The following is a 15,157-nucleotide window of genomic DNA, read 5'->3' on the forward strand; positions in this document are numbered from 1 at the left end:
CCTTTGGAGAGACTATCATCTCTCCCTAGGGCAAGTGGAATGTGTTCATATCCTAATGGAAATTCTCCATCAAAGATATCAATAGGCCATGATTCACTAGCACTACTGGGATCTGACATAGAGAGATTAGACCCAATCTATCTATGTGAGCCATATCTACATCATCCAAGCTCTGCAACAGGGCTTCATATGGAAAATAGTGCAACCTAAATGTGACATCATCAAAGACCTTCTACATGCACTAACAACAACAATGCAAAAATAGTTAGTAGTCACTTGAAAAGTCAAAATGACAATGAAAGGAAAGCAAATTCAAAGCTAAAACATTAAAAAATGCAAGTTTTAATTCAAATTTTGTGGCTAATTTTCATGCAAGATTGCATTTCCTTGCAGAAGAATTCATTTCTTCATGTGAGATAGTGCATCTTTGAACTATAAATCAATTCCTCACATGAGTAAACATGATCTTGCATGAGAGGCAACAAAAATATGAGTGAAGTTCGCCCAATTTCCCATGCATCTTGCATGAAAAATGGGTATCTCCTACATGAGATTTCCCATTGGCAAGTGTGAAGAACCACCGGGTTGGTGGATCTTTGTGCTAGAAAAGATTGGCTTCATGTGAGAAAGGATAGTCTTGTATGAAAACTGATCAATGAGCTCCTAAAAAATACTAAAAATGCATTAAAATGATCGCAAAATGCATGAAAAATCAAATGCGAAGCTAGGTTATTGACCACTCATTGGAGGTCCCTAGTTGACTAGCTGGCTATGTCGTTGGGAGCACTCGAAATGATGAAATCACATGGAGACTACCATCTTCCTCTCAAAGCTCCTATTCATTAAAGATGAAAGGCACAAATGATTTGAAAATGACTCCTTGGGCCCTTATATAGGTTTTGACCTAATTTTTCAAAGTGCTCCAATTTGCGCAAAAATCACTCCCTAGCTAATTTGACCATTCTGAACCCATTTTTGGGATTGAATTTGAAATCTAACACACTTAAGTGGTTCAAAAATGTGTTTTAAAATTTTGGGACCAATGCAATCAAACAGTTGTGTAGTCCAAATATTTATAATACACTGCGAATTCTTGGAATCTTTTCAACTTAAAATTCATCATGTCTTCAAAATTTATTTCAAAAAAAGTCAACTATGCTCAATTCTGATGAACTTTTTGTCAAACTTGGTCTTCTAGAGCTCGAAATCATGTTGAATTAACCTCGATCTTTCTTCTGATCATTCTAATCTCTTATATATGTTGTTGCTTCTTCAATTTCTTCAATATCTCTCTCTATCCTATTCTATATCATATTTCTAGTGTGTCATCTTTCATTTTCACTCCCAAGGGGGTAGGATGATTACATCATTGAATTTGTATTTCAAATCAATCTGAATCTTGATTACTTAGGGCATCTTGCTTCCATCTTATGTCCTCATCACTTGGGGAATCTCATTGCTTGGGGCATTTTATTCCCCTCTTTCTGGCATCTTTTCCATCTATCACATCTTACAAAGAATTCAATGGACAAATATTGAGACAAGCTAAACCTTGACTCCTAAGGATCAACCCATGTTCTAGATCATCATGTGGGTAGGAGTACCAGAAATAGATAGTATGAAGAGTATTTGGTCAAATGGAAAGGACGATCGATCAAGGACTCAACTTGGATTTCAGCAGCTGAGGTTTCCCATTTGAGATTTCCTCTACCATTCATAAAGTGACAAGGTCACTTTTCAATCTACCTTGGGTGTCTGATGCAGGAGAATCTAGAGGTATAAGGGAAATCCTATGTCACCCAAAAAAATATACTTAGACTTACTTTCTATTTCATGTGTTTTCATTTTTGGATACCCATTTGGGTCAAATAAAGGTTCCAACTCTCACAGTTCCACTCTCACAGTGCCACTGAAATTCTTAATAAACTTCCTATAAAAACTAACCAGACCATGAAATGATCTTACCTCAGTAGCAGACCTTGGAGTAGGCCATTCCAAGATGGCTTTTACCTTCTTTAGATCTATTTTGAGACCTTTAGGTGATATAACAAACCCCAAATAGACTAACTCCCTTTTTGAAAAGATACACTTCTTCAGATTAATTAACAATTTCTCTTCCCTTAGCCTTTCAAGGACACTACAAATATGCAATAAATGTTCTTCCAATGTCTTTCTGAAAATTAAAATATCATCCAAATAAACAATAACAAATTTTCCCAATAACTTCTTAAGTACCTCAGTCATGAGCCACATGAAGGTGCTTGGGGCGTTCATCAATCCAAAGGGCATGACTAACCGCTCATAAAGACCCTCCTTGGTCTTGAAGGCTATTTTCCACTCATCTCTTTCTTGAATATATATCAGATGATAGCCACTCTTGAGATCTATCTTTGTGAAGTACTGAGCTCCACTCAAGCAGTTCATAAGATCATCCATCCTTGGCAAAGGAAACTAGTACTTGATGGTTATCCTATTTATAGCTTGAGAATCTGTACACATCCTCCACTCTCCATCCTTCTTTGGTGTGAGTACTTTAGGTACAACACATGGACTCAAGCTCTCTTGAATTAAGCCCTTCCTCAACAACTCTTGAACCTATCTATTTAGCTCCTCTATTTCAGTAGGAGTCATCCGGTGAGCAACCTTGTTAGGCAAACTAGCTCCTGGAATCAGATCTATTTGATGATTGATTTTCCTTACTAGTGGTAATCCATCGCGAACATTATCAGAGATAATATCTCCAAATTCTCCTAGTAAATCTGAAACTTCAAGTGGTATTTCACTACTACCTTCTTTATCTTTCCTAAGAATCAAAGCATAGCACATATGCTGATGTTTCATGCCATCTAAAAACATCCTTCTATCAACAAGACAAATCCTAGCACTACTACGTACCTTTTCACCTTCATTTTTCATGGGCTTCAATTTGTGGCAAACTCCATCCTTTGTCAGAGAGTATGTGTTTGCATGTCCATCATGTACTATATGTCTATCAAACTGCCATGGTCTACCCAAAAATAGATGGAAAACATCCATCGAAATAACATCATGGTAACTCCCAAATTTGAATTTCACTAAACATTGTTCACTTACCAGGACCTTATGATCATCTTTTACCCAAGCAATCTAATAGGGCTGGGGATGTTTCTCCCTCTTGAGCTTTAGCTTAGAGACCATCTCTTCTGATACCAAGTTATCAGTGCTACCACCATCAATGATCACGTCACAACATTTATCCTCACACTTGCATCTGGTACAGAATAGAATCCTCCATTGTACTGGTTCAATCTCACCACTTAGTAGGACTCTTTCATTTACCAAGGTCTCTCCTCTTTCTGCATCCTTTAAATGTGATGATTGTGCATCTTCATCCACATGAGCAACCCTAGCTTGGCCCTCAGCTCTCCTATCTGTCCTTCCTTATCATTGAGGGCATTCAAAGGCACAATGACCTTCTTCATTGCAATGGAAATAGGTACCATGGAAGCCTCCTCTTCCTTGTCCACATCCTCTACCTCTTCCTCTCTAATTTCCAAAGTCTTGATCATGGGAGCGGTTGAAACCCTCATTCCTCTCGTTCCTGCTAGTACCCACATCTTCATTTTTCTTTTGGGTTTCATTACAGCCTCCAGATGATCTACCGCTTCCCCTTCCTCCTTGACTGTGCCCTCTTTGTCTTCCTTCAAACCTTTTATTCAGCTTCTCTTCAACTCATAGGGCAAATTGGTATGCCTCTTCAACGCTGGTCATTCTTACCAGACTTAATTCCTCCTGGATGCTAGGGCACAACCCACTGATATAATGAGAAAACTTCTCCTTATTTGCTTTTGCATGCCCTGCTCTAATCAAGAGTCGATAAAACTCCTCTGTATATTCTTGGACTAATCTTCCTGCTTTCTTTAACCCATGCATCTTCTTAAACAAATCAAGCTCGTAGTCCATAGGAATGAACTGCTTCTTCAATTTGTCCACCATGCGATCCCGCCTTGTGATCTTCTCCTTTGCTCTTCTGTTTCTTTCCAATTGGACCTCTTGCCACTAGATTTTGGCATGGCCTTTCAGTTTTTCCTTTGCAAACTTAACCCTATTTGGGTCCCTGATATCCTCATACTCAAAGTATTCTTCTAGTTCATTGATCCAATCGATCAACTCATCTGGTTTTAGATTTCCTGCAAATACACCCACTTCAATTGTAGGTCTTTTCCCAAACTTAGTAATGGCCCTAAAAAGCCTTTCCTCTACATGATTTAAAACTTCCTCATCAAATTCCCCTTCTGGTCCAATTTCATCTTATTCGTTTTCATCTTCACTTTCACCACTTGTGGCCATAGTTGCTCCTTTACGGAGATCCTCCTGCAATTCTTGTACCTTCCTTTGGAGGGCTCTAACCTCCTCAGGATTAATAGCTTTGGCCCTTTCGCCACGCTCTCTTCGTGGAGGCATCTTCTTAACTCAAACCCACAACCACACAGTCCTGGTGCAAACTGCATCTTGCATGGGAAAATTAATTTTATTTTTTTTTAAAAAGGAAAAAAAAAATTGTGGAGGAGAGAGAAAGTGACAAAAATAGAAAGAAAAATAATAATAAAATAAAATAGGAAAAAATGAGAAAAGAGGAATTTCTATTTTCAAGGTGCATAGGTGGCACAAATAGAAAAATGATAAAAATAGTTGTTATTCAATTAATCGAGGTGTATAGGTGGCATCTTAGAAGTTTGTGAAAAGTTCCTTAAATCATGCATTTAATATTTGTTGTGATCCATAAAGAAAATTTAATTTTGTAATTGGGCCACATGGTGGTGCTTAGTTGTATTTAGGTGGAAATTCTAGAAAGTTGTAGATATTGTAGAAGGTTGTAGGTGAAATTCTAGAAGGTTGTGGATATTCTAGAATGTTGTGGATAAATCATGCCTTGGGTAGTAAGTGCCTATTTAAGGAAGGCTTATGTTCATTTGTAATCAAGCTCTTCAAATGTAATCTCTTCTAATGAATTTCAAGTATTAATGGATGATGCTTTATGAAGTAGTTTTGTCATCTCTCTATCTCCATCTTGTTGTGACTTTGGTTGTGAGTTGGTAAGGGTGGTGTTGGCCCTTCATCAGTGGTATCAGAGCATACCTTTGTGAGTGGTAGCAGAGTGTACTATCATTAGTGGTATCAGAGCGGGAGTTCCTGAGCCTATAGATAGATCGCTGAACATGAGGCAATTTGCACCAGGACCTTGAGTTGGTGAAGTTTGTCAAGAAGTTCTTGATTGTGTAGACAGATTGCCGACTATGAGGTAGTTTGCACGAGGTTTTTGTGTTGCACTAGATTTTTCTTCTAAAGACTTGAGTATGGAGAAGAGAAAGAAGAAGATGACTTTTTTGATTGGATGTATTCTGAGGATTCCTAGACTTGAGAGATTTAGAAAGAGAATGCAAGAAGAAATATTTTTGGATTTGCAGAAGCAAGTGAATGAATTAGAAGTTGAGTTGTAGAAGAGAAGAGTGCATTACCAGAAAAGAGACATTGATAATTATTTAGATGCAGAAAAGGAAGATGATCCAGTGGAAGAGCAAGTGGATAAGAGGAAATCATTTTCGAACCTAAAGTTGAAGAAGATGAACGAGAATAGGAAAAGCATGAAGATGACAAGATTTATGAACATAAAGTAGATCAAGATGATTTGAAGATTACAGCAATGGAGGAAAAGTATAGTGCCTTCATTAGAGATCAAGCAAGTGGAGCAGTTACATGCATTGTTGATGACATGAAAGAGGCAAGTGAAGATGAAGATGTCAATGAGGTAAATTCTTATGAATCATGGGATGTTGTCTTTGATATGAGTTTAAAAGATATTGATGATGTTTTGCATGAGGATCTTGCTAGTCATGTATGGTATGCAAAGGAAGATTGGTATGGTATTGTTAGGTTTATTACAGGTGTGGTTAATTCAACAAGAATGAATGAGGATGAGAGTTATACTTGGATAGAGTTCATTGTGAAGGAGTATTTTCAGCAGCAAATAGTTGTTCCAACTTGGTGTTGGAAAAGAAGAAAAAAGGAAATATATCGGCACCAGATATTTGTTCTAGCTATGTGTTGGAGGAAGAGGAAAAAAATCTTTCAATAGTGGCTACTTCATTTTGTGAATCCATATTCACAAAAAATTTCCTACCATGGGAGTCGGATGCAGGAGCATCATGCATCAGCAAAAAAAAAAAGTGGAAGATTTGCATGTTGGTTTTTCTTGTCCCTATTAAGGTGGAAGCTTATGGTGAAGATGAAGATGGTGGTATATCTTTTTTTTGGCGTCAAAGTGTGGGACACACTTTTCTATCTACCAAGGGAGCCTGATGTAGGAGCATCTTGCATGGGAAAATTAAATTTTTTTTTTTAAAAAAAGGAAAAAAAAAAATTTGTGGAGGAGAGAGAAAGTGACGAAAATAGAAGGAAAAATAATAAAAAAATAAAATAGGAAAAAATGAGAAAAGAGGAATTTCTATTTTCAAGGTGCATAGGTGGCATAAATAGAAAAATGATAAAAATAGTTGTTATTCCATTAATCAAGGTGTGTAGGTGGCATCTTAGAAGTTTTTGGAAATTTCCTTAAATCATGCATTTAATATTTGTTGTGATCCATAAAGAAAATTTAATTTTGTAATTGGGCCACATGGTGGTGCTTAGTTGTATTTAGGTGAAAATTCTAGAAAGTTGTAGATATTGTAGAAGCTTGTAGGTGAAATTCTAGAAGGTTGTGGATATTCTAGAATGTTGTGGATAAATCATGCCTTAGGTAGTAAGTGCCTATTTAACGAAGGCTTATGTTCATTTGTAATCAAGCTCTTCAAATGTAATCTCTTCTAATGAATTTCAAGTATTAATCGATGATGCTTTATGAAGTAGTTTTGTCATCTCTCTATCTCCATCTTGTTGTGATTTTGGTTGTGAGTTGGTAAGGGTGGTGTTGGCCCTTCATCAATGGTATCAGAGCATACCTTTGTGAGTGGTAGCAGAGTGTACCATCATCAGGATGATTCTATGACTCATAATTCGATCTTCCAATCTGTTATCAATTTCAAATATCTATATGTTCTATCTAGATCCTTAAAGATTAAGCTCCATTCTAGAGATAATATTTTAAATTCTATCAATTTTAGGTATCTAGGTTTTCTATCTAGATCCTTAAAGATTAAGCTCCATTATGGAGATAATCTTTTAAATGCTATCAATTTCAGGTATCTAGGTGTTCTATCTAGATCTTTAAAGCTCAAGCTTTGTTCTGGAGGAAACCTTTTAAATGCTTATCGATTTAGGTATCTAGGTGTTCTACTTGGATTCCTTAGGATTAAGCTCCATTCTAGAGATGGTCCTTAAAAGCTTATCAATTAGTCTTCGTGACATCAACTTCAAAACCAATCTTATTTCTTAATCTATGCATCACACTTTTTGATTTTCTTTGAACTGAACATGCTACTTGTGCCTTCATTCAAAGAGGGGCAAAATGTAATACCCCAAAATTGGCTCATATCCATGATTACTAATATTGGTCTTTTCTGATCAATTCTGAAGTCCTATGTCAATAGGAAATTCTAGTTTTGATTCTCGCTACTTGACCTAAGTGTCAAATATAGAAAATCCTAAATATGCATTAATCAAGAAATATATTTAATTCCTAAGTATTGACTCGTATTAGTCACATTAAACCTATTTGATTGAGATTTAATTTAATTTGAGTGTCTATAATTTAATTAAAATAAACTATATCCTACGACTAATGTAATAAGGAATTAAAATATTTAATTTAATAATTATGCCCACCTTAATTAATTGAATGTGATTATTCAATTAAATAGAAAAGGCATTTATGAGGTCATGTCTCTCTTATTAAATTAAATAATATCTTCAAAATCCTCTCTTCAGTTCTAAAATGGAAACTCTAAGTGAAATACCTCTTGAAATTGGAATCAGTCCAGTTAACTTGCTCTCACACTTATGACAAGTTTAGTTAACTATTTATCACACATAGATCTAAAACAGTTAACTTCACTTGCACAAGGAAGTTTCCATCTTAACTAAATCTTCTATCTAATCCTAACTATTCATCAAGGTTGATTTTGACTGTTGATTCATTCCTAAATTCTATTTAATGGATTCTCAATCACTCGTTACAAAAGGGGAATTGAATTTGCATCAAATCTCTATTGAATTGTGCACTCACTCACTCATTATTAGCATAAGCTTTCTATTTCTTAGATTTTAATATCATATAGTTTTAATATGCATACATATAGTCTAATTTGTTTTACAGGTTATTAGATTAATTGCATCTTTTATATAGAATAATTGCATATCACATAGACTTAATTAAACTCAAAATCCTTCATTCTAGAATGGTCTGGTTGCCTACATCTCAACTCTGAGAGCATAAATAGGCAAAATCCTTCTAGATAGAAGGTAATGAGTTGCACTATTGCATGTCTTGGATAAATGATTCCATGTCTATCCTAGGATGATTTCATAGGTAATGACCACATTGAAGTGTATGTGAGGTTTAGTGGCCCACAAATTCATGCATACATTTCCTAGAAGCAAGGATAAAAATGTAATTGGCACAAAATGGGTATTCAAAAATAAGTTAGATGAAGATGGAAAAGTTTCTAGAGACAAAGCAAGATTGGCATGTAAAGGCTATTCTCAAGAAGAAGGTATTGATTATGGTGAAACTTTTACTCCTATTGCAAGATTAGAAGGTGTTCAAAGTTTACTAGCACATGCAGCACACAGAGGATTTAAAGTTTATCAAATGGATGTAAAATTTGTATTCTTGATGAGGAAGTCTACATTGAACAACCTAAAGGTTTTGTAGATCCTAGTGAAAGAGACATGGTCTACAAATTACACAAGGCATTATATAGTCTCAAGAAAGCTCCTAGAGCTTGTTATGAAAGACTTGATAACTACTCAATACAGATTGGTTTTCAAAGAACAAATGATAATAGTAGTTTATATATCCAAGAAGGACTAGACAAGAAGATTATGTTGGTAGAAATATTTGGTGATGATACTTTATGCATAGGAAATGATGACTTATGCAAGGCATTTTTAGAAGAAATGAGTAAAGAATTTGAAATGTCTATGTTTGTAGAAATAAAATTCTTTGTTGAATTGCAGATCTAGAAGAAGAAAGATGGTATCAACATTACTCAATCTAAATATATCAAGAAAATACTAAAGAAATTTGGAATGGAAGAATGAAGATTAGTTAGAACCCCTATGTCTATTGGACATAAACTTTCCAAAAATGATGATTCCAAAGAGGTAGATCAAACCACATATAGATTAATGATTGGAAAATTGTGGTATGTAGTGCATACAAGGCCTAATGTTACATTAGTAGTTGGTATGGTGGCAAGATTCTCAACAAATCTCAATGAAAATCACATGATGAAAATAAAAAAAAATAATAAGATATCTAAAAGGCACTGAAGAATATGGTTTATGGTACAAAATAGGAGGCAACTTGAATTTAAAAGTATTCACAAATGTTGATTGGGAGAGAAGTATTAATGATAGAAAAAGCACCAGTGGTAGAGCATTCTGTCTTGGTAAAAGACAAGTGTGTTGGACAAGCAAGAAATAAAATTGTATCTCTTAGCCCATAGTGGAGGCAAAATATGTGGCAACAATAGTCAATTTTTCTAATATTGTTTAGTTAAAATAACTATTGGTAGGTATGGAGATAGAAATCAAGGATCCAGTAGTCATATATTTTGATAACACTAGTGCAATAAATATATCAAAGAATATAGTGATGCATACCAAAACAAAACACATTGTTATAAATTATCATTGCTTGAGAGAATTGGTACAAGATAAAGAAGTTAGATAGGAATATGTGAATATAAAAGAACAAATTGTAGACATATTCACCAAGCCATTACCTAAGGATGTATTTCTATATCTAAGGGGTAAGATAGGGGTCATTCCCATATCTAAAGCTCACTAAAAAAAGTTTAGTGATGCATCAACTAGAGCATGTTGAAGACCATTCAGTTGGGGCAATGTTAACAAGGGCATATTGCAAATGAATCCATACTGGAGGTACATTGATATTCAATAAACATTATCTTTGGCATGAGATGTCAAAGAGTGTGAATTTTACTATCATATCTCATAGAAATTTTGTAAAACAAAAAGAGAAAGAGATGTAAAAAGGAAGAATGAACTTGGTCTGATATCAAAGGTAGATTTTGCTATCAAAAGAAGTTGTAGCAGACAAAAGTTTTCTAATAGAGGAAGAAACTAAAGTTAGAAAGATTTCACTGATAGAGGGAGTTCTTATCAATGAGAATCAAAATGAAACTAAGGATAATTCCTTACTTTATTCTCGCTCTAAAAATTTCATTGTATTATGACACGTTGTGTTGCCATCAATGTCAAAGAGGGAGATTGTTGAAACAATTTATTAATTGTGTATTGACTTTGATGCTACAAAAAATTTCATATCATTACCAGTCAGTGTATGCCAACCTCACTTAGGCATTCAAGATAGTTTTCTATATCTATTAAGCATTCTAGAGTTTTCCTAGTTTAGAAGATGATATCTCCTGAGTTCACTTAGGTGCCAAAGGAATGTTTGTAGAAGTTGAGTATTAATCAAGCTCACTCAGTTAATGAAGGAAATATTGGATGGAACTAGTGCTAACTGAGTTCACATAGTTACCAAAGGAATTTTATGAATATGTAGGGTTGATCAAGTTTACTTAGTTAACACAAAAAAATATTTTCTGAGTTAGTGTCAACCGAGCAGGGTTGGCTAACGAAGGATTTTCATGTTTTGGAATATTAAGTTCAATTGAATTGTTTGTTGGTTCTAGCTGACTGAGGAGATGAATATTAATTATTCTAAGTTGTATTCTAGCTGACTTGACAATATGAAAGATATAATTATAAGGTCAAGTTAAGATTTAGAAAGTGTGAATTCATAGAAGATAATTGAAGATTTGATAATGCTAATAGGAAGGAAAATAGAAGGATAATAAGAATATCCTTGTGGAGCTGAAAAGATATATTCAATCAAGAAGGATCAAGTATACAAGCTAGAAGTGAGATCTATAATCAACAATTCAGTTGAATTCAAATCAGTTCGTGTCATTGTTACTCTCTAACCATTGTAGCAGTGATCTAAATCTCTTAACAAAGTTGGCTTAGCATCTATTTGTAAATCCTCTAACAAGGTGGAATTTCTATTGAATTGTCCAAATACCTCTAATAAAGCTACTTCTAATAGGGTGATTAAATCCTCTAGAAGGGTCACATCCAATAGTGTGTTTTGTAACCTTTAACAGGGTTAGCTCCTAATAGGGCTCACTTCAGAAGAGTGAAAATCAATAACTACTTGCAATAGGTGGTTTTTTCAAAATTGCATTTCCATGTTAAATCTTGGTGTCAAATGTGTTCATGCTATTTCTCTTATGTGTTTTCAACTCAGTTAAAGTAATAGTAATCACAGATAACATCTTAAGTATTTATCAATCTATTTCAGTGTTTACTGAGTTACAACATTTTTTTATGTGTTTACTGAGCATCAACAGAGTTTAGTTCTTAGAGTTTATTTTGTACTAAAATCTAAGGGATCTGAAATTTATTTTTTAGTATATGATTCACCCCTCCCCTATTAGTTACTCCTCTTATATTTCCAACACACTCTACTCGTTATTTGCCAAGAGCTGCAAATGTGATTCTAGTTGAAGAAAGAAGCAATGAAGTTCAACATGAAGAATGGTTGTGTCAACATGAAGAGAAAATTCATGAAATCATTAGTAAGATTATTATTCATGAAAAAGACTTGATTGAAGAAAAGAGACATGAGATCAACTATCAGTCTAAAGAAGAATCATTTTCATTGGTTGATAACACTTTTTCTTATAGTGAGGAAGAGGAGATTGTCTATGAGTTCTTGTCACCCCTCCAAATGGATAAACCCTCTCAACATGACCCAGGTATGAAACTAAAACTTGAAGAAGGATCATTGGCTTTTAGTTCTCTTTCTATTAATTTCAATTTTCAAGATAGTGATCATACGATAAAAGAGGGAAGGAATGAAATTGATTTGGTTCTTCAAAGAAATGAGGTGATTGATTATCAACTAGTGGATTCCATGGTGAAGCTGATATCTTCCTATACATAAGCTCATAAAAAAATTTCAAACCAATGCAAGAATGAGTTCATTTTATTAAAAGAGGAGTATGCCTTTGGCACAAAAGAAGACCATCAAGAGAATAACATAAAACATCCAAAGGGAGATAATGAAGTATATGACCAAGCATGGTTGTTTGGACCTGAATGGATGTAGAACTAGATAGGGCATGTAATCAAATAAACATGTGGAGTTTCCATTCTTTTGTTGCTACTACAAGTTGGGATCCTACTTAGAGAGAAAAACTAATTGTGGAGGAAGGGATCCTACTTCAGTCAATCAATAAGTGGATTCAATTAAGTATCTTTTGTTGTTGGTTTCATAAGGTGAGATTCATCTCACCTCTATAAATATGTTAGGCTAGGTGTATGTTTAGTTTGGTTGTTTTTCCTTTCTTTCCTATTTTCTATGCATTTTATTTTCTTTTATGTTGGCTTCCATGTTTCCCCACACCCCAAATGCATTGCATCTCCCTATGCTATTTAAGATTTTGTAACCTAATGGACTAGGAACTAATATTTGTCTCTACTATTTGATGTTTTTTATAATAAATGAAGTAGGTAGTTTTTTCTATGTGTGTCTTTTTTCCAATCTATTTGTGAAACCATAGATTGTTAGGTTCCTGCCTAGGCACTAACATGCCTAGTTCCCTAGTCAGACCCAACTCTTGTCATGATTTTAGTCCCCTATAATTTTCAAACTTCTAGGATTAGGGTTGAGTGAGTGTGATGTCAAGTTTGTGTCTAGATTTCCCTTAAGGAAATTCTCTTCTCATCAATTCTCTTCTCATCATATTAGGTGATTAGGAAAAGGGGGGGTAAGTCTATGCATTTCCTATATGAGAAGGAAGTATTTTTTGAAACCTTAATAATTTAATCAAGATTTCATGGTGAGGACAAGATGCATTCAAAGAGAAGATCATACTCATATTTAAAACAAAAGATGACAAAGAACATTGAGGAGTAAGACTTAAAGATGATATGAAGATCATGAGAACAAGGTAGAAGAAAGAATAGTTTAATTTGATGTAGAGTGAATATTGAAAGATGCAAAAATGGTGAAGAACTAGGTCAAAGGTGGTATGACTCTTGTTACAATCCAATTGATGACTTATATTTAAGTTGTATGTCTACCTAACTAACATGACAAGTCAAATGGTTTAGAGACTAAATCTAGATTATCAAAGAAAGACCAAATTGATATGTGACATTTTAAGATGAAATTATAAGTACTCAATGATACATCTCCTTAGCTATCAGATCTCACAAAGATCCATAGTCATTGTTATGTTGCTATGTAAAGTTTCATGATTGTTAATTATAGGAACATAATGATAGATCAGCACATGTTCTTGTGGGCCATTTTCTTTTGTGGCTAGTATGGTGTTCGACGAGGCTACAAGTATCTTTATTTGATTGGTTCTATATAAGATAGAGCTAAGGTTATGAGGAGGTTCTTTTCACTCTCAATCTCCAAAACATCTATGGTCATCAATATATTGTTATAAAAAAGTTGCTTGATCATTAATCATGTTGACATAGCAACAGAGAAACGCATGTCCTACTAAGCCCATCACATTCCATGATATACAATCATAACCTAGTCATAAAGTGCCACAAAGCAAAGAAGGTCAATTTCAGATTCTACAAGAAATGGAATACTATCACCTATTTTCCATGATGTGCATAGTTGGAAAGTGGATGCACACCACTAAACACACATAGAGTTAATGCCTTTTATTTCCATTGTCAGATCTGTTGGTGTTTTGAAACATTATGGTTTCAAATTACCTCGATGAGAACAAGATACATCTAGGGGTAGCTACTTCTCATTTTCAACATACCCTTTCAGACATTAGGCCAACTATAAGGCTAGATCCTTCTTCTACTTCAGGCTCTGCAAAACCTAGGTAGGTGTACCTCAAATTCACATATATGGTACGAGTGCTAAAACATAAACTTGAATCTAACAAAGTAGATAAAAACCCTAAATATTCTAACACTTATGAAAGGATCTCAGACATGAAATAACTAATGACATGACCTAAGAATTTTCTAACCTCAGTTTAGGTATCACATCTTAGTTCTTTCAAAATTAAAGGGAAAGACAACTGATTAATGATGTTTATTTTTAGAAAAACATGACATGAACACCATTACACTCTGATCTTGTAGCTGATCAGGGCCTTATCTATTGGAAAATCCTAAAAACCCCTAACATACATCCTTGAAATTCATTAACATATCCCATACATTAGGACTTCATAATCTATCTATTCACCTTGTGAGTCAAACATCTGCATCTTTCTAAATCAGATACTCGACCTATCCCCTCATGAGATCTATGTCCCTATGATGATGAATCAAGCATTTACATAAATCCTTGAGCCATAAGAAAAATATATCAACATATACAACCAATAGATTGCAACTACGTTTCACACCATTTGTTTACAAAACAAAAAAGATCACAAACAACATGAATGGGAGACAAGATATCAAAATGAAGATTAACTTGCTACTGCATTTTCATTTATTTCTTTGAAACAAATACAATAAGATGCATGAAATGAAATGTAAAACTACCTAATAGATTATAACTATCTATATTCTTATTTCTTATTTTTCATTACAAGACAAATTGCTAAAGAGTGTGGTATCATAGTGATGAAAAAACATCAAAATTGGAACCTATAGTCTCACAGTGAAAATTGCCAACCCTTACAATGGATGTGAAAGAGAATGATATGAAAGAAAAATGGAATCCTAGATTTGATCTAGAAGTGACATGTGCCCACTTGAATCTCCATATTTTTCTATTCTAGAGCATCTCTTATCTTTCTACCCATGATATCTAATATTATTTTCACCATTATTCTATAACAAACCCAAAATATCTCTTCTTCAATGATGAAACCCTTATATTGAAAAAATATCTGAAATACATCATGAAATGTTGATAAAATCTTGATTC

Source organism: Cupressus sempervirens, chromosome 2, assembly GCF_028749045.1.
Source record: "Cupressus sempervirens isolate cs-2001-9-10 chromosome 2, ASM2874904v1, whole genome shotgun sequence".
Lineage (NCBI taxonomy): Eukaryota > Viridiplantae > Streptophyta > Pinopsida > Cupressales > Cupressaceae > Cupressus > Cupressus sempervirens.